This window comes from Macrobrachium nipponense, chromosome 44 (assembly GCF_015104395.2).
Source record: "Macrobrachium nipponense isolate FS-2020 chromosome 44, ASM1510439v2, whole genome shotgun sequence".
In the NCBI taxonomy this organism is placed as follows: Eukaryota; Metazoa; Arthropoda; class Malacostraca; order Decapoda; family Palaemonidae; genus Macrobrachium; species Macrobrachium nipponense.
Genome location: NC_087221.1, coordinates 7,400,587 through 7,428,546, shown reverse-complemented (window position 1 = coordinate 7,428,546; position 27,960 = coordinate 7,400,587). Strand labels below are relative to the sequence as shown.

General features: G+C 39.6%; 1 pseudogene; it reads right to left on the bottom strand.

Moving 5' to 3' along the window:
• The window catches only part of LOC135204016 (uncharacterized), a 167,630-nt pseudogene that overhangs the window by 73,932 nt on the left and 65,738 nt on the right, over positions 1 to 27,960 (bottom strand).

Here is a 27,960-nt window from a genome sequence, read left to right as displayed (position 1 = left end):
AACTAACATAACCATGACTGTACCTGTAAATAAAGTGTATTAGTGTACAGGGTACGTACAAGAAATACTGCACATACGTATGTAAATGTGGAATTTCGTATCTTTCGGACTGGAATGGATTATGTATGAAAACTGAGGTTCCACTGTGGTACTAATTTTCAAATAATAATATGATTACAGGCAATTTGTGGGGGTTCTGTTCTCAGCGGGGTGATAAGTGAAAACTGCCATTAACAGAAACTCAGCGATTTATAGTGCTGATAATCTGTTAGTGACGCCTCTGTTAACTATGTGTTATGGCACCATAAATCTCTGATATTAAGGTGCTAGACAAGCGCCATTAACAGAGTCACCCGATAACCGGGAACTGCCTGTAGTAATACGATTAAATAGTAATAATAATGACATAATAATAATAATAATATGTAATTGTAATTGCAAAATTTGTATGTGATATTAAACAAACAAATTCTTTCTCTCATCTTTTGTGTAACTCATTGAAAAGAAGTTTGAAGGGAAAGCTGTCAATTTATTGACAGGATGGGGCGAGTGTTGCCGATAGCTGGTCAAAGGATTGTTACGTAATTCTCTCTCTCTCTCTCTCTCTCTCTCTCTCTCTCTCTCTCTCTCTCTGTCTGTCTGTCTCCATAATAATTCCTAAATAATTCACTCTCTTAAGTAATGACAACTCTATCTCTTTCTCTCTCTCTCGTAGTTAGAGCTAACACATATTTTACAACCTATGTATTACTATTTCTGTGTACAGTAAAATCTTGTTTTAATGGACCCGGAACCAACAGACATCGGATTTAACAGACAAAATCCGGTCAAGGGTAGTATATCCTAAGACTGTTGAATTACAAAACATCTGTATATAGGCTAGCTTTTGCAACAACATGTAGGTTATGTAAAGATGATGTTATTACAAATGCTGTTTTACTTACTATATTCTTAAACATTCAAAATACACAAAATAACAAAGCCAATTCTATATCATGTTTTTCCTAAACACGTTGCCTAAAAGGAAAACATGGTTTTGTTTACGTGTCATTGTCGCCACAAACCGCTAATAGTACAATATGTACGATATTCTAAATTATTATTTACTACTAAAATGATAATTAATTTTTTGTAAAAATTAATATTATGTTATCCTAAACATTATTACTACACTGTAATTATACTACCATTATAATTTCGAAAGGATGCTGAAAGATAACATTGCTGTGATCACTACCATAATTCAATGTTTACATTTCGTCAGCTGGCTGGCCTTGTATAGATAAAAGTTGATTTCATTGATATGGAAATACTCCTCAAGTAGGCTATTTATTATGAAGATATGCCAATACTAATATGTAGGGTAAAAATGGTTTTATAATGTATTCATCACCAATCACAACAATACGATAAGTATAAAATATCGTTCCTTTGACTGAATTATTCTAAACTTTTCCACTACCAAATAATAATGAATATCATGTTATCCTAAACATTATTGTACTACCGTAATTACACTGTCATTAAAATTTCGAAAGGATACAGAAAGATTAAGTTTCTGCGAGCGCTACCATAAAGGCCGAGTCTTACATCCGTGATTCAAGCTCGCTTGTTTTTGTTAGTTGCTGAAAGTCGCAGGCCTTTGGATACAAAAAAAAAAGAGAGAGAAATCAGCTGATTACGACAACAGTACAATGTATGCAATGAATAGTTACAACAGGGTTACGACTAGATTCACAACATCGCAGTCATACACGTATGTCGCTGATGATCAAGACCACACCCACTTTTAATGTTTTTGGGGACGGCAAGTGACGTAAAGGCAATTACGACATACTTAATAGACAGTCAGACATATTATCATGTACATAAACTGTGTAGTGAATGTGTTGAAATATATGTTAGCTGGTGGTAGGAATTTAGAGTCATTCCCGTTCCAGGCACTGTCAGAGGCACAAGATTGACGAACAGGAAGTTTTGAAGACTCAGAAATATCTGGATCACAAGAGGCAAAATGGACGCAGATGGAGCTGCTGGATGTGGCCCTACTTACAAAGAAGAGAGGAGAAAGGTTACTACGAAAACTTGATGACAGAATTGGCAATTGAAACTCCAGGACTGTACTGGAACTTTACCAGGATTACAGAGGAGCTTTTCAATTAAATTGTTGAACAGGTCTCGCTCTATGATAAAACCATACCCTGCACAAAATCTGATGGCACATGAGCACATCTTAATTACCAACTGAGGAGGTCAAGTTATACAGCTGAGAGTGCTTTTGGCATAGTGGAACCTCTACATAAGAAAGTTCCTACGTACAAAAAATCCAGGTTACGAAAGCAAAGACGAAGATTTTTTTGCTTCTGTGTACGAAAATAATTCAGGTTGCGAAAGGGTAAAGTCCAAGATTTGCCCGGGCTGCCGAGAATAATTTTAAAACTGGCGCCGCCAACTCAGTAGACTCGCCACCATCCTCCCACTCTCCTACTGGTTCCTGATGCTAGTCACCGCCTTAAGATCCTGCTCTCCTATTGGTCAACATCTGTCCCATCATGCCTCTATGTAAAGGCGTTCCTTGACCATTTTTTGCGGCAGCGTTATCGTAAACACCTGGAATTCGTTCGTTCACATATATTTCGTTTAACGTAAATTCATGTTAGTGATTTCGCTTTCGCTGTACTGTAAGTTACGTACTTTATCGTGTTGTGTCTGAACTTAATTACATGGGTCCCAAGAATGTTGCTGAAGTTCACGGAAAAAAAGAGGATGCTTTCTATGGAGACTAAGATGTAGATAATCTAGAAGTGTTAATGTTTTCTGCCATTTGTTAATGTGTTTCGTAAAGTTTAGTGTTAATGTTTTCTGCCATTTTTTAATGTGTTTCGTAAAGTTAAGTGTTCATGTTTTTTGCCATTTGTCCTCCTCTGTCGTCACTTTCGGACATTACCTCACTCGAAAGGTAAGGTTCCACCTCACCCGAACGGGAAAACCCTGCAGAATGCGACAAAGCCGTGTTAGAAAAGTTAAGTATATCTTAGTTTTACCAGACCACTGAACTGATTAACAGCTCGCCTATGGCTGGCCCAAAGGATTAGATATTTTTACATGACTAGGAACCAATTGGTTACCTAGCAACGGGACCTACAGCTTATTGTGGGATCTGAAGCACATTGTATTGAGAAATAAATTCTATCACCAGAAATAAATTCCATCACCAGAAATAAATTCCTCTGGTTCTGCGTTGGCTGAGCCGAGAATTGAACTTCGGACCACCGGGTTGGTAGCCGAGTGCAAAATGCACTCGGCCAACGTGGATGCCGTGTTAGCAACAAAAATATTCTCATTACGGAAAACCAAAGGAGAGGGCTGGAAAACCCCCTGAGGAGAGGCTGTCGAATGCTCTGTAACTGAAACAGAACCCCCTGAAACTGGGGGAAGAGAAACTGAAGAAACTGGGGATATAGAAGGATTAGAAGTCATCCTTTTAAGGGAAAGAAAATAGATTGATTCCTTACCACCTTGAAAATCCAAATATGTACACATCATTACAGAACTCAGGGAAATTCTTGAGAACATGGTCCTGAATGTTGCAGAAACCCAAAAGAAAACACTGCCTGACTAAAGATCTATACCCTTGTGAAAGGTCTAAAAGATCTCCATTATAATCAGCCAAATTGAACTGAGCAACGTTCGAGGACCCCTCAAAGGGCAAAGGTTCTAAAGTACTTCCAGACGGAAAGGGAACCTTTGAAGAGGAGGGAGTATTCAAAGTATCTCCCGCCGAAGGAAAGGAGTCCAAGCTTCCTAAAGGAGGAAGGCTAGATTTTACTTTCAGTGCAGTACTGGCCGGAAACAAACAATTCTCTGGATCCATGGGGATCTTAACCAAGCAGGACTAGATAAAGGGTCTGAAGGCAACTGCCCTTGGACCGTGCCTTGCTTAAACTGATCCCTAACACCCTTAGCTGTCTGTGTCATTCCTATTTCTGATTTTAAACTTAGACTTACATTTTCAGGGGAATTCTGCTGCAGACGCTGCCTCCTCCTTGGCGGCAGCGGCGGCGGCGGTGGGGGGGGGGGTGTTCAATAGTTCCTACCCTTCCGGTTTTTGGATCTCCATGACCCCCAGGACCCGTCAGGGCTGGTTCTGGGACAGGCAGGGGAGCTGGAAGAGAACAGTTAGTACACTGTTCCCTATAGCTAACTTTCATCTTGTCTTGCAACTTTGACATCAACGAAGTAAACAAACCAGACATACTCGATGTCAGCCTATCTTCTAACTTCTTAAAAAGAACTGACTCTAAATCACTAGCTTCCTCTATCTTGGGTTTAACCCCTGAAGCTAACCTGCCCTTACTCTTAGAAGCAAGTGCTTTCCTATGTTTAACATGAGCTTGCATCTGGTCCGTAGACCAATCCCTACACTTGTCACATCTACGGCCTAGATTGCATTGAATTTCCCTACATGAAATACACAATGAATGTTGATCGTATTTGAGTGCATTCATCCTCCGTTTGCAGGCGATACAGGAGCGATAAGTTACTGTATCTTCGCTGGGATGGTCTGGAGGTGTCTTAGCCGGGAAAGGATCCTTTGAAGCTGAGTCTATTTTGCAGTTCGAGTCCATTATCTTCAAATCAAAGAGGCAAAGAGAAAACCAAGGCGAAATCCAAAACAAGCTAAAGGCGTCAACAAATCTTAATCCAAGAACACAGTGGGGGGTCAGGCTGTGACCTAAAAGGTTCGCAAGTTTTGACAGGTGAGAGAACAGAATGTGATTGACGTATGTAGTCACTGTTGGCCGGTTGCTGGTGGAAGCGTTACCAACCGTGGACAGGTGACTCAGTAAACAATGTTTACCTGCAGCGTTGGTAATGCTGGCAGTTAAAATTTTACCTAAATGTGGGTAATTTTGTGGGGTGTCGTTAGGGCTGGTCAGGTGACCAGGGCTAATTCAGGTGTTCAGGTGGTGTATTGCAATACAGTGGAACCCCCGTATTCGCGTTCTCCAGATTCGCGGACTCACACATTCGCGGATTTCTCTTGGGAACGTTTCCCTGCATTATTAGCGGAAAATTCACGCATTCGCGGTATTTTTCTATGATAAATATCCACAAATTCCTGGTTTTTATGATTAATTTCATCATAAAATGCACTTTTTGTGATAAAACTATTAAAAAAACCATGTAGGAAAATTTTTAGTGGGTTTTACTTGAGTTGTAACTAACAAAATAGGCTGTTTTTAGCATTTTTATAGGGGTTCCAAACATTCGCGGATTCTAACTATTCACGGGGGGGTCTGGTACGCATCCCCCGCGAATACGGGGGGACCACTGTATTAATAATTACTATACTAATATGTAGTATAGAGTATACTTTAAGCTAGGCTACTGTATATGCATACGGTATAGTATCTTAGTGCATGCTAGGCTAACTGTTGTTAATGTTATTCAATTTCTCTTTGTAGTAATGAATTATCATAAGTCAATATGCGCTGCACCGAGAGAGTTAGCCAATATTAATAATTACCATACCATATATGCATAGAGCCAAATTGAAAACCTGATCACCAGAATTACCACCACTGCAAGATGAACCAAATTTATCCACGGAAAGAAAAAGTACCTTCAAAGACGAAGGGGCACTATCCAATACTTCAGAACCCGACAAATCCGAAACCACATCTGAGAGACAACCGCGAACTTAGAAACCTGTTGCAAAGAACTCGAAGCAGGAAATAAAACCGAAGATGGCTCCAAAGACAAAACCATCACACTAGAAACTACAACAGAACCCGAACCTGAAGAAACCTGCACTTCTCTTCCTGAACACTATGTAACCTATTACTCCTACTCGTCTGTATCTGACCTAACTTTACATAAACCTCAGAACTTACACCTTGAGGGGGAAGGGGGAAATCTGCTGCCAATACTGCCTGCGCCACGCCGGGGAGCCTGGCAGAACCTACCTCCGAGGCTTGCGGTTCTCCATGACCCCTGCCACCCATTAGGGCTGGTTCCGGAACTGGCAGGGGGCCTAAAAAAGAATTATTCGAAATAACTATACTAATACCACCACTATCTCTATTCTCAGTTAACTTATTCATCAGGCTAGAAAATAGACTGGAGATACTAGATAACATGTCCTCTAACTTCTTGAATGACTCTGACTCTTAACGCTTCCTTGTCTACTGACTGTACCCCTACCGCTGATCCTGATCTGTGGTTTCTCTTCAAGGCTAAGGATTTTCAGTGTTTCATATAATTCCCCATTTGATCTACTGACCAAGACATACAATCATCACATCTCTGACTGATATTACACTGAACCTTCCTACATAAAATACAAAGAGAATGTCGATCGTGTTTGAGGGTACTCATCCTACGCTTGCAGGACGTGTAGAACCATTGAGCACCAACATCTCCAGCAGTAGAAGGCTCAAACATCGATGCTGTAGCCAAAACGGAAGCAGAGGTGTTAGCAGACAACAACGTTTTATCTTCTAACTTATCCACAGCGAGTCCAAAGTACTGATTCAAAGTCAAAATTGGGAGAGAACTTCCAAAATCCAGTCAATAAAGCGTAGAACCAGGTGAAAAGGCATTAACAACAGGCCAACGTCGTAATCTGATATCCAAAATTAAAAAAATTCTTTAAATGGGGGTTGGGCTAAATGACCAAAAGTTCGCCTGATGTGGGACCAATCCGCACAGCACAGCAAACAAATAACAATTGGAGGTTCCAGGCCCTGGCAGTCAGTATTTGCAGCAGCATTGCTAACAGTACCTCAGGTAACTAAATGACAGATTTTACCTGCAGCATTGGTAACACTGACAGTTAAAATACCCACTTTGTGAGTAAATTAATGGGGATGTAGTTTGGGCTGGTCAGTAACCAGGGCTAATTCAGGTGTTCAGGGAGTGTACTGCAATTTACATTTACAGTAAATAAAGTGTTTTATGATGAGTTTAGAGCATATATAAAATACATGAATAGTTTGTAGAATGGTTTACCTACTCACTACATTGTGTACATTAATATGTACATACGAACGAGACTGTAGGTTTGGTGACATCACAGCAATCTTTGTACGTATTTTAATGTTAATATTTCGTGAATTAATACACATTCAATATTAAAAATTATTTACTGTACTTATTATAGTACCATACTGTAATATTAATGTAATCACAGCAAAATATTATGTTATTCTAAACATTATTACTACCATAATTACATTAGTACCATTAAAATTTCAAAAGGATACCAAAAGACAATGTTGCTGTGAATGCTACCAAAATTTTATGCTTACATGCGTACAAATTGTCAGTTGGCTGGCCTCGCATACATAGTAGTTGATTACACTGATATGGAGTTATCCCTCGAATAGGCTTTTTATTATGAAGATATGCCTATAATATATAAGTTAAAAATAGTTTTATATTATGTTTACATTTTGTTGCCAATTGCAAACAACAATACAATAATCTACGACAATTATCGTTTGTATGACTGCATCATTCAAAGAAGTTATTTACGTACAACCTAAATGATAATAAGTTTTCAATTAAAAATTGTTATCCTAAATGTTATTACTACCATAATTACACTACTAGTAATAAAACTTCTAAAAGGTTATCGAATGATAAAGGTTGCTGTGAATGCAACCATATACTGCACTACTATGTACACACACAACTCTATCCTGAGAGTTACAAGTTGATTTCATTGTAATGGAATTATTCCTTGAATAAGCTATTAATTATGAAGATATGCCAATATAATATATAAGGTGATTTTATATCTTAAGGAGAATCTTTTCATGTATGTTGGTGGTTATCGCACCACTGCCGAGGCTTAGCCTACTGATAAACATCATATACGCATCACAGACAAACCAGCGATATAGACTGAGAAGCGGTCCAACGAAAAATCCGAGGCTAACTGATCCTGCGACTGCAGATCCGTGCCATAAAAAAATCCACAAATAGGAGAGTCCATTAATAGTGGGGGTCAACAGATTATTATTATTATTATTATTATTATTATTATTATTTGAAAATTAAACAAATTTTACATCATAAAAATTTATTTAGTCACAAAAATAACCTGAAAATATGTATTGTACTAGTAGTTAGTGAATTGCTCTACTAAACGATCTGAGAATTACTGAATTTTCCATGTTTTATTGAAAAAAATAATTCCACAGAAAAAGCTGCAAATAGGCAAAGCAGTGAATCCTGAACCAAGAATAAGCAAGGGTCAACTGTAGTACTTTAATGACATTAGGCACTCCCCCTCCCGAGATACGTCTAAAACAGACACATTTACGTGGGATAGCGCGCACAGCTGGAAGAGTTGATGGCTTTAAGAGTGTAGAACGGAATAACAGACACTTCCACATCAATACTTATTCTGAAACTCACCGCAGCATTTTAGCCCTACAAGAGTTTCAGGATCGGGTGATGGGGCACCCCGTGGTGTTGATGAGCAACAATACCGTGGTAGTGGCATATGTCAATAAGCAGGTGGGGGGGGACTGGTTTCCCTTCAGCTCCACATGTTGGTTGTGCAAGTGCATGAGTGTGCAGTAGCACACTTGATAGAGCTGTCACCTAGGTACATGGCCCCTACACCCAGACATTGCAAGGACTACGCCTTTACTCCATTTTGTCTGATTCATCGGGTAATCAACAGGGTCATGATCACCCCGAATCTCAGGATGACCCTGGTGGCTCCCAAGTGGCCACATGCCAAGTGGTATCCAGACCTGCTAGCTCTACTTTCCGGGGTACCAGGATAGACTTCCCCTTGGCACAACCAACTATGCCAGCCACATATAGAAAGGTATCACCAGGCTGTGGAAGGTCAGTCACTTCATGACTGGAGACTATGCAGTGTCTTGCTAGTGAGAGGTTTTTCTCACCACACAACCGATATATTTAGAAACCTTCATCCTCTGTGGCTGGGTACCAGGGGAAATGGATCGTCCCCTGTAATTGGTGTCGTCAACAGGATATCTCCTCTGGTAGGAGCTACTCTTCAGCAGATAGCAACTTCCTCATCCTTCTTTGCCGAGAGAAGCTTCTCCTCTGACACAGCTTTTTTTAGGGCTACAGAGGACAGTTGAATAACCATATGTTCAACTGCCCTTGGCCAAGTCCTTTACTTAAAGAACATCGATCTCCCTTTCTCATGGCAGATTACATGCTGTTAAGAAGCTTCAAAAATTCTTGGCATCCCCCACAAGACTCGTTGGACATGAGGCTGACTATAGAGACTGTGTTCCTGCTTGGCATGGCATAAGCAAAGTCACGCTTGAGTTTTTCCCAGAATTCATAGAAAAGACTATAAATCTGTCAGTCCCTGATACTAGATTCAAGTCCTTTTCGATCCCCTCCCTAGAGGACTTTATTGGTAGTCATCGGGACTGGATACTACTATGTCAAGTTAGAGTACTGCAGTACTATCTTAAGAGGACTCAACGTCTCACGCCTGAGTGTCAACAATTGTTCGTTAGTATTGTAACTTTATCGAGAAAGAAGTGTCCAAGGACAATTTCTTTCTGGCTTCATGAGACAATCCGAGTTGGAGCTCACTAGGTTAGGAAAATTAGTCCATCCTTTATGTTCAACAGATCAGATGAACAGGACTCCTTTCTCACCTCTTCAAGACAAGGAAGAGAGGCCCAGGTGAGCCAAACTGCCAGTCAGTTCAGAGATTTACCCAGAATCCACCCACCAAAGGGTATTTTGGTGGGTAAGTCTTCTTATGTGAAGACTGAAGGTTTGTGGTATTTGTGTTGGAAGAAACTACATATTTTCCAAGTAATTTATATTTTTCCTTTCTATGTACAATTTTTTTTTAAGTAATCTGTATTTCCTAACATAAAAAGTGTAGTGCACACCAACAAGTGGGTGGGGTTACCCCTACCGTTGGCATTTACCTTGCTTGAAAGTTAACAGCTGTTCCAGCTGGCATTCGCAAGCATAATCCTGCGTAAAGATGTTCAGGTTTGTATGTTAGGAAATATACAAATTACTTTACAAATTTGTAGTAGTACAGTGGCTCCCCTCTAGTTTTCCAAACTTCACATTTCCGCAGTCCATTTTGTCAGAGATTTTTGTGGAACACATTATTCACTTTTCCACTGGGAACTTTCACTAATTTCCAGATTTTTTATCATGACCATATCTCTGAAATCATTAATAGTTCACCTTTTTTCATTGAGCAACAGTATTTATTCACTAAATACTGCATATTTTCACATTGTGTTTGTGACTAAATACTGATTTTTATGATAAAAATGATTTACAGCATACTTATAATGTAGTTATGTATCTATTAAGCTCATTCAAGGTTGGACCCCATACTGAGGATAATAGGTGTATGATTCTCTCTCTCTCATTTCATTTTCCAGTGAAAGCAGACTGGAAAATGAAATTAAAATAATCAGCAAATATTTTAAATATTGTACAACATGCTTTATCATAAAAAACTTTACCGTAATATCATTTCAAACACATCTTACAATATCCCTCTGAGAGAGAGAGAGAGAGAGAGAGAGAGAGAGAGAGAGAGAGAGAGAGAGAGAGAGACTTGTGCACCTATTATGCTCAGTCCAGGGCCCAACCTGGAATGAACTTAATTATAATTAAGTACAGTATGCTCTATCATCCAAAACGTTTTATAATAATATAATTTAAAATACAACTTACATTACCCTTATAAAGAGAGAGAGAGAGAGAGAGATAGAGAGAGAAGAGAGGAGAGAGAGATAGAGAGAGAGAGAGACGAGAGAGAGAGAGAGAGAGAGAGAGAGAGAGAGAGAATGAGCTTCATAGAACATTAGGATGAGGTGGGTAAATACCGACCGAGGGGGGAACACTGACCGAATGCTCTGGTACTTAAACTATTTCAAATTTCATGCTGAAACTCATCACCAACACAGCAACCATCTCAGTGAGCAACACAAAAGCAACAGGTTTACGCCATCACGACGTCTGTGTTTATCAGGTAAGAAAATTTATTTTTTGGACGTCTGTTGTAATTTTTCATGCTTCTCATATAGTGCCTCATGTCTGTGAATATGGTGTGATTGTTGCTAGTTAAGTTTCATTACAATATTTAATCATCTTTCAAAGCGACTGCCACAGCATTGTTTAAAAAAAAAAAAAACATGGTGTGGGTCCCTACCGACCATAACATGCATGCATCGACCACCAACACAGATGCATGAAATTATGAATATTTTGAAATATTTTTGAAGTTTTGAATATTTTGAAATCTTGAACATTTTTTAAATAAATAACAAAAAGTAGAGCAGTGTTTTTTTGTGTGTAAATTTGAAGGTGATATTTCGTAACCATGATGCAATATCAGTGTCATTAGGCTAAATACAGGAAATGTTTATTGAGTGGGTTCAACTTAGCCTATTCATATGTCTAAATGTCATTAAGTCTTTCTGATTTAGCCTACTGCCTTCTTGGAAGCCTGATTATCAGTGTCATTATGCTAAAAACAGGAAATTTGGTTTTTGGGAGTTCCCCCACCTTGGTTGGTGTTTCCCCCAAGTTAGGAGAACACCGACAGAGGTCCCAAAAATTTTTAGAGCAAAATATGATAGTACTTATTCTTTGAGTTGAGGACTTATGAGTATACCATAGGTGGGCCATGTTGTGTAGTTTGTTTTGGTCACAGTGTGCACTCTCTCAAGTAAAAAATTTAACTTTTATGCAATTTTTTCTACTAATAGGTCAGTATTCCCTCACCTCACCCTACTAGTTACAAGTACACTGTAAATTATTTTTATCATAAAAAATGATATTGTTATGATACAATAAAGTTTGTTCATACTTACCTGGCAGATATATATATAGCTGTATTCTCCGAAGTCCGACAGAATTTCAAAACTCCCGGCACACGCAGTGGTCGGCCAGGTGGTAGTACCCATTCCCGCCGCTGGGAGGCGGGCGTCAGGAACCATTCCCATTTTCTGTCAGATATTTCTAGTGCCACTGTCTCCTGAGGGGAGGTGGGTGGGCACTTTGATTATATATATCTGCCAGGTAAGTATGAACAAACTTTATTGTATCATAACAAGATCATTTGTTCAAGAACCTTACCTGCCGAGATATATATAGCTGAATCCCACCTTTGGAGGAAGGGGGAGACAGACTCGGATTTTGGGAAACAATTCCATTTACATGATTGATATCTTGGTTCCTTACCTGTTAGCATAGCTGACTTCGTGAGTACCGTCACCCAAGTCTGCTTCTGCTTTACTAGAGACTCCAGCAAGGTAGTGACCTGCGATGCTGGTGAGTTCTAGAGGATCTGTCAACGGGGGCGTGACCACAAAACAACTAGATCCTACATTATAGACCTCCAATTTTTTGGGTAATGCATTCCTAGAGGTGCCAGCAAGGACGTGACCTGTGTAGCTGGTGCGCTCTAATGAACTGTCACGGGGAGCGTGACCACAATGTGACAGATCATATAGGTGTTGATTAGACACCAAATGCTGTTAATGCTTCACTGGAGGTGCCAGCGAGGATGTGACCTATGTAGCTGGTGCGCTCCAGATGATTTGTCAATGGGTGCGTGACCACAATGTGACAAAAACATTTTACCCTATTATGAGGGCGAAGCAAAAACATTACCACCTGACCTACCCTATCTGGTTAAACTTCGTATAACCAAGGCTAATGGAGGGAAGTCCGCCTAAGGCGGCCGACCCAAGACCACAATAAACTAAACACCTAAATAAGCATAATAAACTAAAAATAAAAAATAAAAAGAAATAAAATTAAAAAGTCCAAACTAACATATTATTTCCTAAATGATAGGAAGAGTGCTACTCTCTGTACCCAATATAGTGTCTGCTGCGACATATGGGCCCAAAGAGCAACAGTTCTCGTATGTAGTCCTCACCTCCCGAAGGTAGTGAGAGGCAAACACTGAATTACTACGCCAAAATGTGGCATTCAAGATGTCATTAAGTGCCATGTTCTTTTGGAAGGCTACCGACGTAGAAATAGCCCTCACTTCATGCGCATTCACTTTCAACATTTTCATATCACTGTCTTGACAGGATGAATGCGCTTCCTTGATGGTGTCCCTCAAGAAAAAAGCCAAAGCATTCTTCGACATTGGTAAATTTGGCTTCCTTACCGAACACCACAAGTTATCCGAAAGACCTCTACAATCCTTAGTCTTCTTAAGGTAGAATTTCAGAGCCCTGACAGGGCACAGAACTCTCTCTGGCTCGCGCCCAACGATTTCGGCCATCCCTTTAATTTCGAAGGTCCTAGGCCAAGGGTTGGACGGATTTTCATTTTTTGCCAGGAACGTTGGGCTCAAGGAACAAACCGCGTTATAACCTTTAAAGCCCACGTATTTGCTAATCGCTTGCACCTCGCTGACTCTCTTCGCCGTCGCCAGAGCAGTCAGGAAGATAGCTTTTCTAGTAACATCCTTCAGGGAAGCCGTATGCATAGGTTCGAATGGACTGGACATGAGAAACTTTAGAACTACATCCAAGTTCCAAGACGGCAACCTGGGTTGTTGAACCTTCGTTGTTTCAAAAGATCTCAAGAGATCGTGAAGGTCTCTGTTGTCCGCCAAGTCCAGGCCTCTGTGCCTAAAGACAACTGAAAGCACACTCCTATACCCCTTGATTGTAGAGACTGCAAGTTTTAGATCCCTTCTCAGATATAAAAGGAAGTCAGCAATCTGGCTCACAGAGGTCGTGGTGGAGGAAATACCGTTCTTCTTGCACCAACTCCTGACGACTGCCCACTTCGATTGGTACACTGCATTGGATGAAGCTCTTCTTGCACTGGCGATAGCTTTCGCCACTGACCTAGAAAAGCCTCTCGCTCTGGCCAACTTTTGGATAGTCTGAATGCAGTCAGACTCAGAGCGGAGAGGTTTCTGTGGTACCTCTCGAATTGGGGCTGTCTGAGTAGATCTGTCCTTACTGGAAGCGTCCTCGGGAAGTCTACTACGAAGGCCATGACCTCTGTGAACCAGTCTCTCGCCGGCCAGAACGGGGCAATCAAAGTCATTCTCGTTCCTTCCGACGCCGCAAACTTTCTCATGACTTCCCCTAGGATCTTGAACGGGGGAAAGGCGTACAGGTCCATCCCTGTCCAGTCCCAGAGAAGTGCGTCTATCGCCACTGCCGCTGGGTCGAGTACTGGGGAGCAGTACAGTGAAGCCTCTTGTTCTGGACGTCGCAAAAGATGTCCACTAGCGGACGTCCCCATAACCCCCACAGCTCTTGGCATACCTCCTGATGCAGAGTCCACTCGGTTGGCAGAAGTTGACCTCGTCTGCTGAGGAGATCTGCCCGGACGTTCTCTACTCCTGCTACAAACCTTGTAAGGATCGTGACGTCCAGTGCCCTTGCCCACAGCAAGATCTCCTTTGCCAGGGCAAAAAGGGACCGAGACTGTGTTCCTCCTGCTTCTTCAAGTACGCCAGAGCTGTGGTGTTGTCTGAGTTGACTTGGACTATTCGATGAGAGACTTTTTCTTGGAAAAACTGGAGAGCTAAAAAGATGGCTGCCATTTCCTTTAGGTTTATGTGCCAGGACACCTGTTCCCCTCTCCAGGTGCCTGACACGTCTTCCTTCCCCCCCCTAAATGTTGCTCCCCACCCCGTGGTGGACGCGTCGGAGAACAACACTAGGTCGGGGCTCTGAAACTTGAGACACGCCCTCCGACAACTTCACTGGATCTAGCCACCAATTTTAAGTGATGTTTTACCTCTCTTGAAATTTTTAAGCTCATATCCAGATTCTTGTTTTCTTTCCAATTTTCCTTGAGAAAAAATTGTAGCGGTCTGAGGTGCAGTCTCCCCAAGGAAACAAACTTCTCCAGCGAGGAAATGGTCCCCAGCAGGCTCATCCATTCCCTCACCGAGGACGAATCTTTCCTTAGGAAGGCTGTCACTTTGTCTAAACATTGCTGCTGACGTCCCTGGGACGGAAAAGCTCGAAAAGCCACTTAATCCATCTGAATCCCCAGATACAGGATGGATTGGGTTGGAATCAGATGTGACTTTTCGAAATTCACCAGTAGTCCCAGGGACTTCACCAACGATAAAGTTGTTTGAAGATCCTTCAGACACCGCGTTTGAGTGGAGGCACGAATGAGACCCAGTCGTCCAGGTACATAGAGACTCTGATATTTGCAAGATGAAGCCACCTCGCCACGTTCTTCATTAAAGTCGTGAAGATCATAGGGGCAGTGCTCATCAAAGCAAAGCGCCCTGAATTGATAAACTGTCCCTTTTAGGACAAACCGAAGATACTTCATCGACTGTGGATGGATGGGGACGTGGAAATACGCGTCTTGAAGATCTAATGAAACCATCCAATCGTTTGGTCTTAAGGTCCCAAGAACTGACTGAGGTGTCTCCATCTTGAATTTCTGCTTCTGTACGAACCGATTCAGACTGCTCACATCTAAGACTGGTCGCCAACCTCCTGACTGTTTCGGCACCAGGAATATCCTGTTGTAGAAGCCTGGGGATTCCAGGTCTACGACCTGTTCCACCGCTCTCTTTTCCAACATCTGCTCGAGCAGATCGAAAAGGATTTGTTGCTTCTCCTGATAGTAAATAGGGGATAAATCCTTGGGTGTCGTGCACAGTGGGGGAGGTTTCAAGAAAGGAATCTTGTACCCCCGCTTGATGACGTTGAGCGACCAGCTGTCCGCCTTCCTTTCTATCCAAGCTTTTGAGAATAGTCGAAGCCTGGCTCCTACTGGTGGCTGAAGGATATCTGGGTCATTTCTTTCCTCTGATCTTAGCCGAGACTCTGCCTCTGGAACGTGTACTTCCTCAAGAAGATGTTCTCGAATAAAACTCCACCTCGAAAGGGCTTCTGCTTCTTGAACGGTTGCGCCCGTGCCGACGTAGAAGAAACAACCGTACGTTTTGCCGACTGAGCTAGGAGGTCTTGGGTAGCCTTCTCTTGTAGACTGACAGCCAGATCTTTGACCATAGCCAGAGGAAAAAGATGGCTCGAAAGAGGCGCATACAACAATTCTGCCTTTTGAGAGATAGAGACCGCCTTTGCAGTAAAACCACAATAGGCCGCTCTCTTCTTCAAAATCGAAGTGCAGAAGTGCGAAGCCAACTCCTCCAAACCATCCCTGACGGCCTTGTCCATGCATGCAAGCACGCTGGACAGCTCCTCGAGGCTAAGCGAATTAGGACTACGCGACCGGTTATCCAAGACCCCTAAACACCAATCCAAAAAGTTGAAAACTTCTATCGTACGGAAGAGTCCCTTCATATGATGGTCCATCTCAGAAAGGGTCCACGGCACTTTCGTCGTCGACAAAAGGGATCTCTTCGGTGCATCTACCAAGGTAGCGAAGTCACCTTGGGACGAAGAGGGGGCTCTAAAACCCATCTCCTCCCCTGTCTCATACCAAAGACTTGCCTTACCTGTCAGTCTTGAAGGGGGTAGGGCGAAAGTGTTTCTTGTTTCGGGCTTTTCTTGACTCCATCCAATTCTGCATTTTCTTAAAAGCCGTTTTTGTTGATAATGAAGTAGCCATCTTCAACAATCCTGATGTCTTGATAGCCTTAGACGATAGCAATTGTGAAGGAGGCGACTACGGGGCTTCAGGTTTAAACTTCTCTTCAAGCAATTGAACCAAAACCTGGTAATCTGAAGATACTGTTGATGATTGTTCTTCAGTTAATTCCTCCGACAAGTTTCCTTCTTGAGATTCATTACTATCCTCCGAATCTCGGCGAATGTCTGAAGAAACATTACGTCGTGCGTCCAGCTGCGCGCCATGCCTGGCGTCACGCCGAGCGTCCAGCCTTGAGTCCTGCTGAGTGTCACGCTTGGCATCCAGCCGAGCGCCCCGCCCGGCGTTGAGCCGAGCGCCCAGTCGAACGTCAGGCCTGGCGTCAAGTCTCGCTGCCGCCTTAACGTCGTGCTCTGCAGACCTTCGTGCACGAAATCTCGAAGGCGAGGTAACAGGAGAAAGAGCGAGGCGATGAGAAGGAGAAGGAGACTGCCTGGATCTCTTGACTGGCAGCTTATCATCCTTCCTCCTGTGACGTGAATTATCCTCTTTCTCTGCAACTAATAAGGCAATTTGATGTTGCAAATTCTCAGTCTTCTTCGATTTAGGGCTGATCCTGTGAGAAGACGAGGGGCGAGGGGAAGCCCTCCTCCTTCTCACATGGACCGCCACAGGTATATCCTTAGTGCAACCAGGGCGCTCAAAAGCATTGTCGTCAAAAGACATCCTCTCCGGCGACGATCGCAACACAGAAGAAGAGAAAGGACGTGAAGCGTCCTTCTCCCTAAGACCAAAGGTGCCGGTCGCCTGTGCGACACCTTGCACCTTTGCTCTCTTTTGCGGTGGAGAGTCTTCGAATTGTTCTGGAGACGACCGCAAAACAGAAGGGGCTAACGGATGTGCAGCGTCCTCCTCTGAGGAATCAAAGGCGGCGGCCGCCTGTGCGGCATCTATCGTCTTTGTCCTCTTCAAAGGGCGCGATCGCTTCCGAAAGCTCCAACCGCTGCACGGGGAGGACGATTCTGATGACGAAAAACACTCTTTCAAGATCCGTTTACGAACTTTGGAAGCCTGGGAAGCGCCCCCAGGTCTTGCCAAAGGAACGTCAGATCGGTTGTCCGACCCCCCTTCCGCAACACTACACACAACTGCACTATTAACACCTTCTAATGCTTGCACTTTTGATTCCAGGCTACGCAAAGATTCAAGAATCATTGATAGGGTATTACCCTCCACAGACACTAATGTAGGGCCCGAAGGCATCACAGGTTTAGGAGGGATAAATTCCACTGGATGTGTAACTGGCGTTACACTCCTTCTTACCCTATCTCTTTCTACTTTACACACATATGATTCATACGCCTTCCACGCAGAATCAGACATACTCTCACATTCATTGCAGCGATCATCAAACACACAAACATGTTTCCGACAATTCGCGCACACTGTATGAGGGTCTACCGAAGATTTCGGTAGCCTCACCTTGCATTCTTCCACACAACATACTCTGGCGCTAGTCGAACTAGATCCAGACATCTCAAGTTTAAGGAAAAATCAAGCCAAATTCAAAACCAATCCACAATTAGCGTATGCCTAACCACCGATCCAAATCAAATAACCAAAAAATCAATCGGGATACTCAAGTGACCAAAAGAGTTCCAAAATCCAATGACGGAGGTGCAGAAAACACTTGTTGGCTGCACCGGCGACAGAAAATATCTGACAGAAAATGGGAATGGTTCCTGACGCCCGCCTCCCAGCGGCGGGAATGGGTACTACCACCTGGCCGAACTGCGTGTGCCGGGAGTTTTGAAATTCTGTCGGACTTCGGAGAATACAGCTATATATATATCTGGCAGGTAAGGTTCATGAACAAATCTGTATTTAGTCACGAACACAATATGAAAAAAAAATATTTTTGTTATAAAAAAGGGGGGGGCGGGAATTACGTACAGGCAGTCCCCGGTTATCGGTGTATTTGGTTATCAGCAATCCGGTTTTATGGAGCTTGTCTAGCACCATAAAATCAGCAATTTATGACGCAAAAGGGTTCTTATAGTGCGCCATAAGAGTGCTTATGGCACCATAAGATGCTTATCGGCACCATAAGCACCATTATGGAGGCATAAATCACTGAGTTTCGGTTAATGGTGGTTTTTGCTTATCGGCAAACCTCTGGGAACGGAACCCCCGCCAATAACCAGGGACTGCCTGTAGTGATAATTTCAAAAGGTTTAATACTTTGATACTATGAGAGAAAACAGCTTAATGGATTGTCGAATATTCTGTAAGACAGATTTATTTAATTTGTATTAAATATTTTATAGATATTTTGCTGTTTACATTAACATTTTAAAAGAAATAAATCATTGTTATATGCCTTTTAGGGAAGTATATATTTGTGAATAACAGTTGTAAAAGGGTACTAATTTAAGATGTCTGAGTATGCTTTGGGACGATGGTTTGGGGTGTATTTTGTTTGAAATTATACTAAATTGTTTTAGTGTAATAATTTAAGGTTATTTTTTGTTTGAATTATCAAATTAAGCAGTGAAAAGATATATATTTGTGTGGTCTGGTTAACCTACCTGACTATTTATATACATACAAATTTAAATAAATCAGAATGATACTCACTTGTTCCAATTCAGTTAGCAATGGTTTGTCAGCACTTCTTGCCATCATCACACTCACTAAAGCATTTCCTGTACACGTCAAATGTTCACGTCGCTGGCTAAGAGCACCCATCCACAACCCAAGGCAGAGATTGTGAAGATTTGGAAGTCTCTCCAGAAGACTTAAGAGGAAATCCTACACACAGATAAAGTAAATGTAAATTATTAAAAGTACAGATGACTATGGTTTCCTATTATGTATACAGAAACACACAGAGAGTTTTTTAAGATTTTGGTGGAACTGTACATCTGATAAAATTTTATGGTCATGGGCTAAAGATTCTTGATAGGGAAGATGACAGTTCATTGCTGTTTACAGCCAGCATAGAAGCATTAACACCAATCATATGTGATTAATTGGCCACCATTAGGTATTCCTCTACAGGCATATTTTGGCATTAAAAAATTTACATACTGTAAAGTTAAAGGAAATCTTTGTCATTACTTAATACCAATTACAATACAAAGTAAAAAAATTTAGTTTTTGTCAGGAACTTTACTAGCTGAATAGGAGTGGATTTAGTGCTTCTACTGCTGTATTTCAGTACTAAGAAATTGTAACCTTACACCAAAAAGGCTGCTTGTAAAAAATAAACCTATTACAAGCAGTCCCCAGATATCGGCAGACTCGGGTTAATGGCGATCTGGTTTTATGGTCTTGTCTAGCACCATAAAATCGGCGATTTATGGCGCCATAACAGGTCGAGTTTCATTATGGGAGCCATAAGGTGCCAATAATAGAGTTATAGCGCCATAACATAATAAAGGCACCATTAACAGGTTACCAGCACCATAAGCCCCATAAATAGGCGAGTTTCAGTAAATGGCGGTTTTTGCTTAACGGAACCCCTGCCAATAGCCAGGCACTGCCTGTATATATTAAATTCTTTTTTGTTAATCTAGTTATTTAGGTAATATATATTGAAGAATTCCTTTATAAAATTGTATAATACTGTATATACTTCATATTTCAGGTGAACTATAGTAATTACAATGCTATGAAAACACCAGTAATGCTAAAAATCACCTAATAGTCTCAAGCAAAATAAATCATGTCCACAACCAAGGAGAGATACTGAAGGGGCTATCAACCCAAAGATCTGGACCATTAATACCCTAATTTCATTCATACAATCTTTAAAATCACACAAAAATATTACTGATGTAATGCAGTTGAAACTTGACTGGACAGGAATATAAACAAAAAGAAGGATGGCAAACAAGTTTTCTTGTGCCAAGAACATACATTTTTTCTGAATGGTTTTACTACATGGATTATTACTACCCAAACATATAAAGGTTTCTTCCGAAAGGGCTGCTATTGAAAAGTAATTTGGCATCTGGTCCACTACCGTTTAAGCAAGGAAAGTAGTAATCAGATCTAAAGAAAACATCAGAATAGAAACCCCCTGATAACTGGGGACTGCCTATATCAAATAATAATAGTACTGAGAATAATGAAAATTTTTATAAAACTGTTGTTTTACTGTATCTAATTATTCTGCATGTATTACATATCATCACTGTCTTTAGTTGCCAAATGAAAGTTAATTCAGGGAGACATTTCTTTCATAAATTATCAAATCTCAGGGAGACATTTCTTTCATAAAGGATCAAATCTGGGTTCAAAAATTGCAACTATGTTACTTATAAGCACAGTAAATTAAGTACATGTGTGATTTTATCAGTTTTAGGTATTGTTTCTGCCTCCAGATCGTTTTGGAGTCTGCTGCAGTTGGTGACATCCATACTTCTTAAAACTTTATTCTCCACTGTGAGACGGATGAATAAATAAGTACGTATATGATTTTTATTTATGGAATTAAATTGAAAATAAGCAAGATTTCAACAAGACAACTGTAAATGCAACTCTTAGTAAACGAGTGTTAGTTGCAGTAACTAACACTGGCAAACAGCTGTTTATTATAATATAAACTGCAGGACAGTAAAAGCTTTAGCATAATTTTCAGAGATGAAAGCAATGTAAATTAATGAAAAAAACCCTCAAATTGATATTTACATTTTGCACCAATTTTAGTATCCATAAGCTAGCTGGCTCTCTCTCTCTCTCTCTCTCTCTCTCTCTCTCTCTCTCTCTCTCTCTCTCTCTCTCTCTCTCTCTCTCTCTCTCTCTCTCAGATTTGGCGTGGAACAAATACAAATAAATATCATATGAACTGCCAAAACGACAAAGAAAATAAATATTTCCTAACACTAACAATAATCAATAACAGGGAGCTTACTTAAGTAAGAAATGTAGGTAAAATAACATACAAGTAACATTTGAGCTGGGAGCCTAATAGTTAATGTTAGAGGCTAACAGGAAAATAACTTTCTGGAAGTCGGAAAGTCATTTGCTTTGAATTTTACTGGAGTTGCAATATAGTGTGGCGTGTCCCCCCCCCCCACTTTTTTTTGCATTTCACATTTCTGCAGTCCACTTTGTCTCAGATTTTTGTTGAACACATTACGTATTTACTTTTCCACAGGGAACTTCACTAATTTGTTTTTTTTTGTTTTTGTTTTTTCGTAGAGGAATACTATTCACTATACTCTTGTTTTTTTTCATCTGTCCATCCGCCTGTGGTGTTTTTGTATGGTAACACTGTGTCTCGGGCTTTAGATAGTTACACTATGTGTAAGTTTTAGGTAAATAAAAGGATATCTGGGTGTACATTTGCAACTGAAAAGTGTTTTAATAATTTACTGTATGCGAATTACACCGTTAATATTCGAAATAGGATATTATTATAATCGTTAAATGTAAGCTGAATGTAACTGTCTAAAGCCCGGGACGCAGTGTTACCATGCAAAAACACCACCGGCGGATGGACAGATGGAAAAAAACAGAGTATAATTACTGTATTTTTTCATATATTGAAAGTGACTAACTACTAGTTTTTATGATGAAAAAAAATTACTTACAGCATCTCTCTCTCTCTCTCTCTCTCTCTCATTTAAAATGATATCATTTCAAATACATCTTACATTACCCTTACAGAGAGAGAGAGAGAGAGAGAGAGAGAGAGAGAGAATCGTACACCTATTATGCTCAGCCTGGCACCCAACCTGACATGAGCTTAAAGCCTGGGTCATACATTGGTGATTTCAAACTGCGCAAGTCGTAATAGCAGAAATTTTGCTCATTATGACTCCACTACACTCACACTACAACCAATTCGCCATATATCAGCATAAATCGTCACCATGTCCCCGAGTATGATGACTTTGCACCAGTGATGGCAACTATGCAAGGCTGCTTTGCATAAACCCCATCATTCTACGACTACTGTCAAAAGTTGCAATGGCATGGTGCAACACGCAACAATTTCGTAATGGCCTCTCGACATACGGCATTTGATTACGTAAGTTGTAACTAGCAATGGAGAGTTACGGTGTTCATTACAACATACGCCACGTACTTGGCAAACCCACAACGTGCACAGTGGGGCTGCACAGTGAGTCAGAATGTGTTAAGTGCATTGGCAGCCCATAAATATAGTTCAAGGGCTTAATTAATAACCCATAATTGCCTCGGTTTTCAATTGTGAGTAAAATAGACTTCGGATTCAAGATTTTCTGTACTATTCTTGATATAATTTGAGAACTTCAGATATAGGTAACTAAATATGACACTGAATATAACTTAAACAAAAATATAGTTAGTAATATAAATAAAGATAAAGTTTAACTTTTCATTGCAATCAAATTCAATTTACTCGCATGTTCTGAAGTATAAGAAATGAAAAGATATTTTCTATTTTGAGTAAAATATATATTGCAATAAAGATTTTCAGTAGGTATTCATGATATAATTTGAGAACTTCTGATATAGATAAATGACACTGAATACTACTTAAAAGAAAATATATTTGGTAATTATATAAATATTTTTGAATTTTAAGTTTATTCAGGAATTTACGGAGCTTTTCAAAATTATTTTCTGAAGTATGAAAAGGCATTTTTTAAACTTATTATATCATTGATTCCTGCCACTGAACGAAGCCTGCAGGGGGGTTTACATAATCACGAAGACGACCTTGTGTCACGGAGTCTTCTGGATCTGCCTCACTCCTGGTAGTAGGATTTTTTTTTTATTATTTCTAAATTAAATTGTGCAACGACCAGCACCAAGGACTTGATACGATCATGAAGATTTATTGGGGTCTGAAACACACCGATTCTATGGGAGATAAATGGAAAATATGGATTTAGTTATTAAAATTTAAATATATAAAATAGTGGCATCCATGTTCACAACTCGGTACAATCCCATTACATAAGTCAGAATATTACCTAACTAAATCGCAAATAAATAGTCAAAAATCGTCATGCCTTCACGGAACTCGCCGTCCTGTAAAAACTTGCGTAATGAGGTTGTAATGATTCACTGCAGAAGTCATCATGGAGTCGATATCAGCTGACTTTTCTTTTTTTGTTGAGCCCAAGCCCCGCGACTATTGGAGATTGATCGCCAAACACAGCCTTTATGAAAGTCGCGGTCTGAAATCACCAATGTGTGACCCAGGGTTGATAAATACATAGCTACATTATGAGTATACGCTGAAAATCATTTTGATAATAAAAATCAGTATTTTTGATAGCATAGTTGTGTTTTATCCTCAAAGGATTTACCCTCCATGGTGTGTGCCAGCACCCCATAGTGATCAGGCTACAGCATGGACCCCGTATTCATGTTCTCTGGATTCACGGACTCATGCATTCACGGATTTCTCGGGAACATTTCCCCACATTATTCATGGAAAATTTGTCTATTTGCGGTATTTGTCTATGAGAAATATCCAGAATTTTTTTTTTTTTTATATATATGTATATATCAATTTCATCATAAAATGCACTTTTTGTGATAAAACTTTTAAAAAAACCAGGTATAAAACTTTTTAGTGGGTTTTCTTGAGTTTAAACTAACAAAATAGGCTGTTTTCGCGGATTGTAACTATTTGCAGGGGCCCTGGTACGCATCCATCGGAAATACGGGGGGACCACTGTAATGTCAAAAGAAATATCTTTTTGGCTGGTCTTTTAGCCGGCTATTATGCCATAATGATAAACACTATGACAAGTGATAGAGTATAATGGACTCAAAGACAAGAAGCATTTTATCTTGTCTTCAGCGATGCTGGACCCAGTTTCCTACGTCAAAACTTATCTTGTCTTCAGCGATGCTGGACCTAGTTTCCTACGTCAAAACCTGTAGAAGTGACTATTGCGCATGTGCATCGGCCATCTTGTTTTATGCTCGGACCAGTTACAAGACCAAGTTCCATTACTCCTCTAGTCAAGAAAGATGTAAGTCTATTCAGCCAGTGCTCCTCTATTTTCAGAATTTTTCTTCGAGATCGCTCTCCAGAAATCATGGAATCGCCAAAATTTGAAAGTTTAGTGCTTATTTTTAAGATTTAGTTAAAACAGTTAGGTTAAAAAACTGTGAAACAAAAAAATTTTATTGCGAGTATGGAAACTGGTGTTCTGTTTACCCATCCTGTGTTGTTTAGAGTATGTAATCAGCAAGATACATGTTCCAGGCTAGCCTTAAGAACGTGAAAATAGTTAAATGATTTTTTATGAAGTTTTTTGCCTAAAGGACTACTCCATATTGAATTATTAATTTAGTTAATCTTTTCAGATAACAGTTTCTACAATTTCCTAGGCAGTAACCTACATGAGCTAGTAGCCTAGTCAATTTAGGACATGTAATTTTAAACTGGGAATAGCTATTATCAGTAGCCCATAAGCTAAGATAGTATATCTTAAAGATGTAAATAACCCTAACTAAGTATACTTAAATAATTTTTCGGTGATAAATACCTAAAAGTAGTTAAACAGGCTACACCATTTTAGTTTTACTTTGCCATATTTAGTATGACCGAAATAAACCAAGCCGGATAATTCCTAGTGTTAAGTAGTGAACCCTTACTAACACTATCAGTCAAAGTTGTTAGCCTAGAATACATATTCTAAGGTGTCAAATGTAATAGTACTCTCAAACTCGGAGCTACATTTTAAGCGGTGGTTTTTAAGTAACATGTTGAATTGGGTGCTGAAATTGTAATTCTAATTAATTACTCTAAGTTATGCTTAGAGTATGTGATGATTTACTTATAAAGTAAAATAACCTAACATGAAGGTTAGTATTAGTATGATGGTTTTATATAGGCTAGTTTATCAGTATAACATAACATGCTAAAACTATTCGAGGCTTAGCAAAAATGTCTGTTTTGCTATGATTTAGTATCCTAGCCTATATATGTGTATATGTATACAGGTAGTAGTTGTCGACTTACAACCGCAATTGGTTAAGACCAATTTGGACATAAGTCGGCCCATGTTAATTTACTGTAATAATATTTACTAGCCTAGCCTACACTACACAGCATACTATACACATACGTATATGGCATAGTAATTAATAATTTCAGCTAATTCTCTAGGTTCAATGCACATTGGCTTATGATGATTCAGTACAAAGAGAAATTGAATAACATTTAACAAGTTAGCCTCGTGTAGCATGGCACATATATCGTATATATACGAATACAGTAGCCTAGCCTACAGTATAATTTATACTACATATATGATATAATTTGGCAATTTATTAATATAAGCCAATTTTGGAGGTTCAATTCCTTCTGACTATAATATATATCAGTAGAAAAAAAATTGGACACAACACAGGAATCAGATTTGGAATGACATCAGCATATCTAATTAAGCGATGCCATGCTGCTGACAGCTATTTATTTATGAAATAAAAACACAATGAATATGCATATTTACCATGAATCTTTAAAAAAGTTATACATTACTGTATCCAACAATTTGTTATTCTCATATTATTGTATCACAAAATACTAACAAAGCGGTCCATGTTTTGGTTTGGAAATCAGCTGATGGCAAATTCGAGTTTATGTTGCCATATTTAGCTCAATTTGGAGCAAATTACCTTGCTTCTAGTTAGCGTAAAATATCTAGACTTTATTTACATGAGACAAGGTAATATGTCATCATACAACACATTTTTAAGTTGAAAAATAAATTCAATATGTCTCGTGAACAAAAGTTTTTTTTTTTGAACAGATTGTGTTGTGGGTATGTTTATTGTGTAGAAATACTACATGGTTCCGTTCACTATTTTCATTGTAGTACGAACTTTAACGTTATGTTACTTATCTTTTATCAGCATGAAAACAAAATAATGTATTCTTTCAAGACCTGAAGTTTTGATTAAAATTATTTTCTCTCAATTCTATCTACAGTTGTGCTTGATGGTATAAGTTTATTGGAGTTATATCCTTGTTGCTGATGCATGATAATACTCATTAGTAGCTCGAAAAGTGAGCTGCTTGTGTGAAGAGGCAGGAGCTGGGAAAAAAAGTGTTGGACGTTCAGCTGGACACCACTCTTTCTTGTTCACATTGCTTCCCAGTCGTTTTAGTTGTGGGTGGTCGTAAAGTTGATCAGTCATACCTTGCATAGGTCGCAAGTCGATAACCAGCTGTATATCTGTATGTGTATATGTAAAGGTGTATGGGTTTATAAACCACTTTATTAAAAATTTTAAAAATTACTTGACTCAGTAGTAAATAGTAACTTGGTTATATAGCCTAACTAAGCGATTTGGCTACATATTAAATTCTTGTTGTTAATAAGTAAAAACCTAACCTTATTTGGTAGGAATAGATTATACCAAGGATACTAACTCAAGCCTTATAGAAAACTTGCTTCAGTTAGTAAATAGAGTTCGTAAACTAATTTGAATAGTATTGGGTGTTATAATTAAAATTAAAACCTAAACATAACCAATACATAAGGGCTAAGTTTAAGTAATAAAGAAATAAACAAGGCATCAAAGGTAATTTAAACCTCAAAAGGTTTGAGTTAACATAGATTTAGGAAGATCTAAGTAATAATTCTGCGTTGAGTGCCTATGTGGAAATTACAATTATCTAAAAGTAATTGAGTTGATAATTGAAATCTAACCATTATTTTTTGGGGGTTGATTTTACTACCAGGGACTAGCATCAGAAACAGAAAAATGACATTTGACACACAAGTCCCTAGTAGCCTCTGTTTTTAAGGGAATGTTCCTTACAGTTCGTGTGAAGTTAGTACATACATAGAATTGCCTAAATATTTTACAGAAAGTACTAAAAATTTACACTTGTAGTCAAACTGACTATAAAATTATATCTACTACTCGTTAATATTTACGGTTTTCCAGTATTGAAAATAATTTAAGGGAATGTTCCTTACAGTCCGTGTGGAGTTAGTACATACATAGAATTGCCTAAATATTTTACAGAAAGTACTAAAAATTTACATTTGTAGTCAAACTGACTATAAAATTATATCTACTACTCGTTAATATTTACGGTTTTCCAGTATTGAAAATAATTTATACTAAAAATCTCTCAAATAACAACTTGGTTTTTCACTACAAGGCCATCTTGAGAAATGACCCTCAATTAAGGTGTGTGGTAGTTGGTTGCTCGGTGCAATTTTTGCTAGTGGGCACTGCCCATACCACCTGCCATAGGCATAGTCCTTGTAACAATTACGGCAAATCTGTTTGGTTGCCTGATATGTGCGAGATTTGTAGCATGCTCTTGGCAACAAGCTTTAAAGATGAAACTGTTCGCTTTAGACTGTCTCAATGGGTCCTAGGGTTTAGCAAAGGTGAGGAAGGGGAAATTTATATCTATCCGGCAAA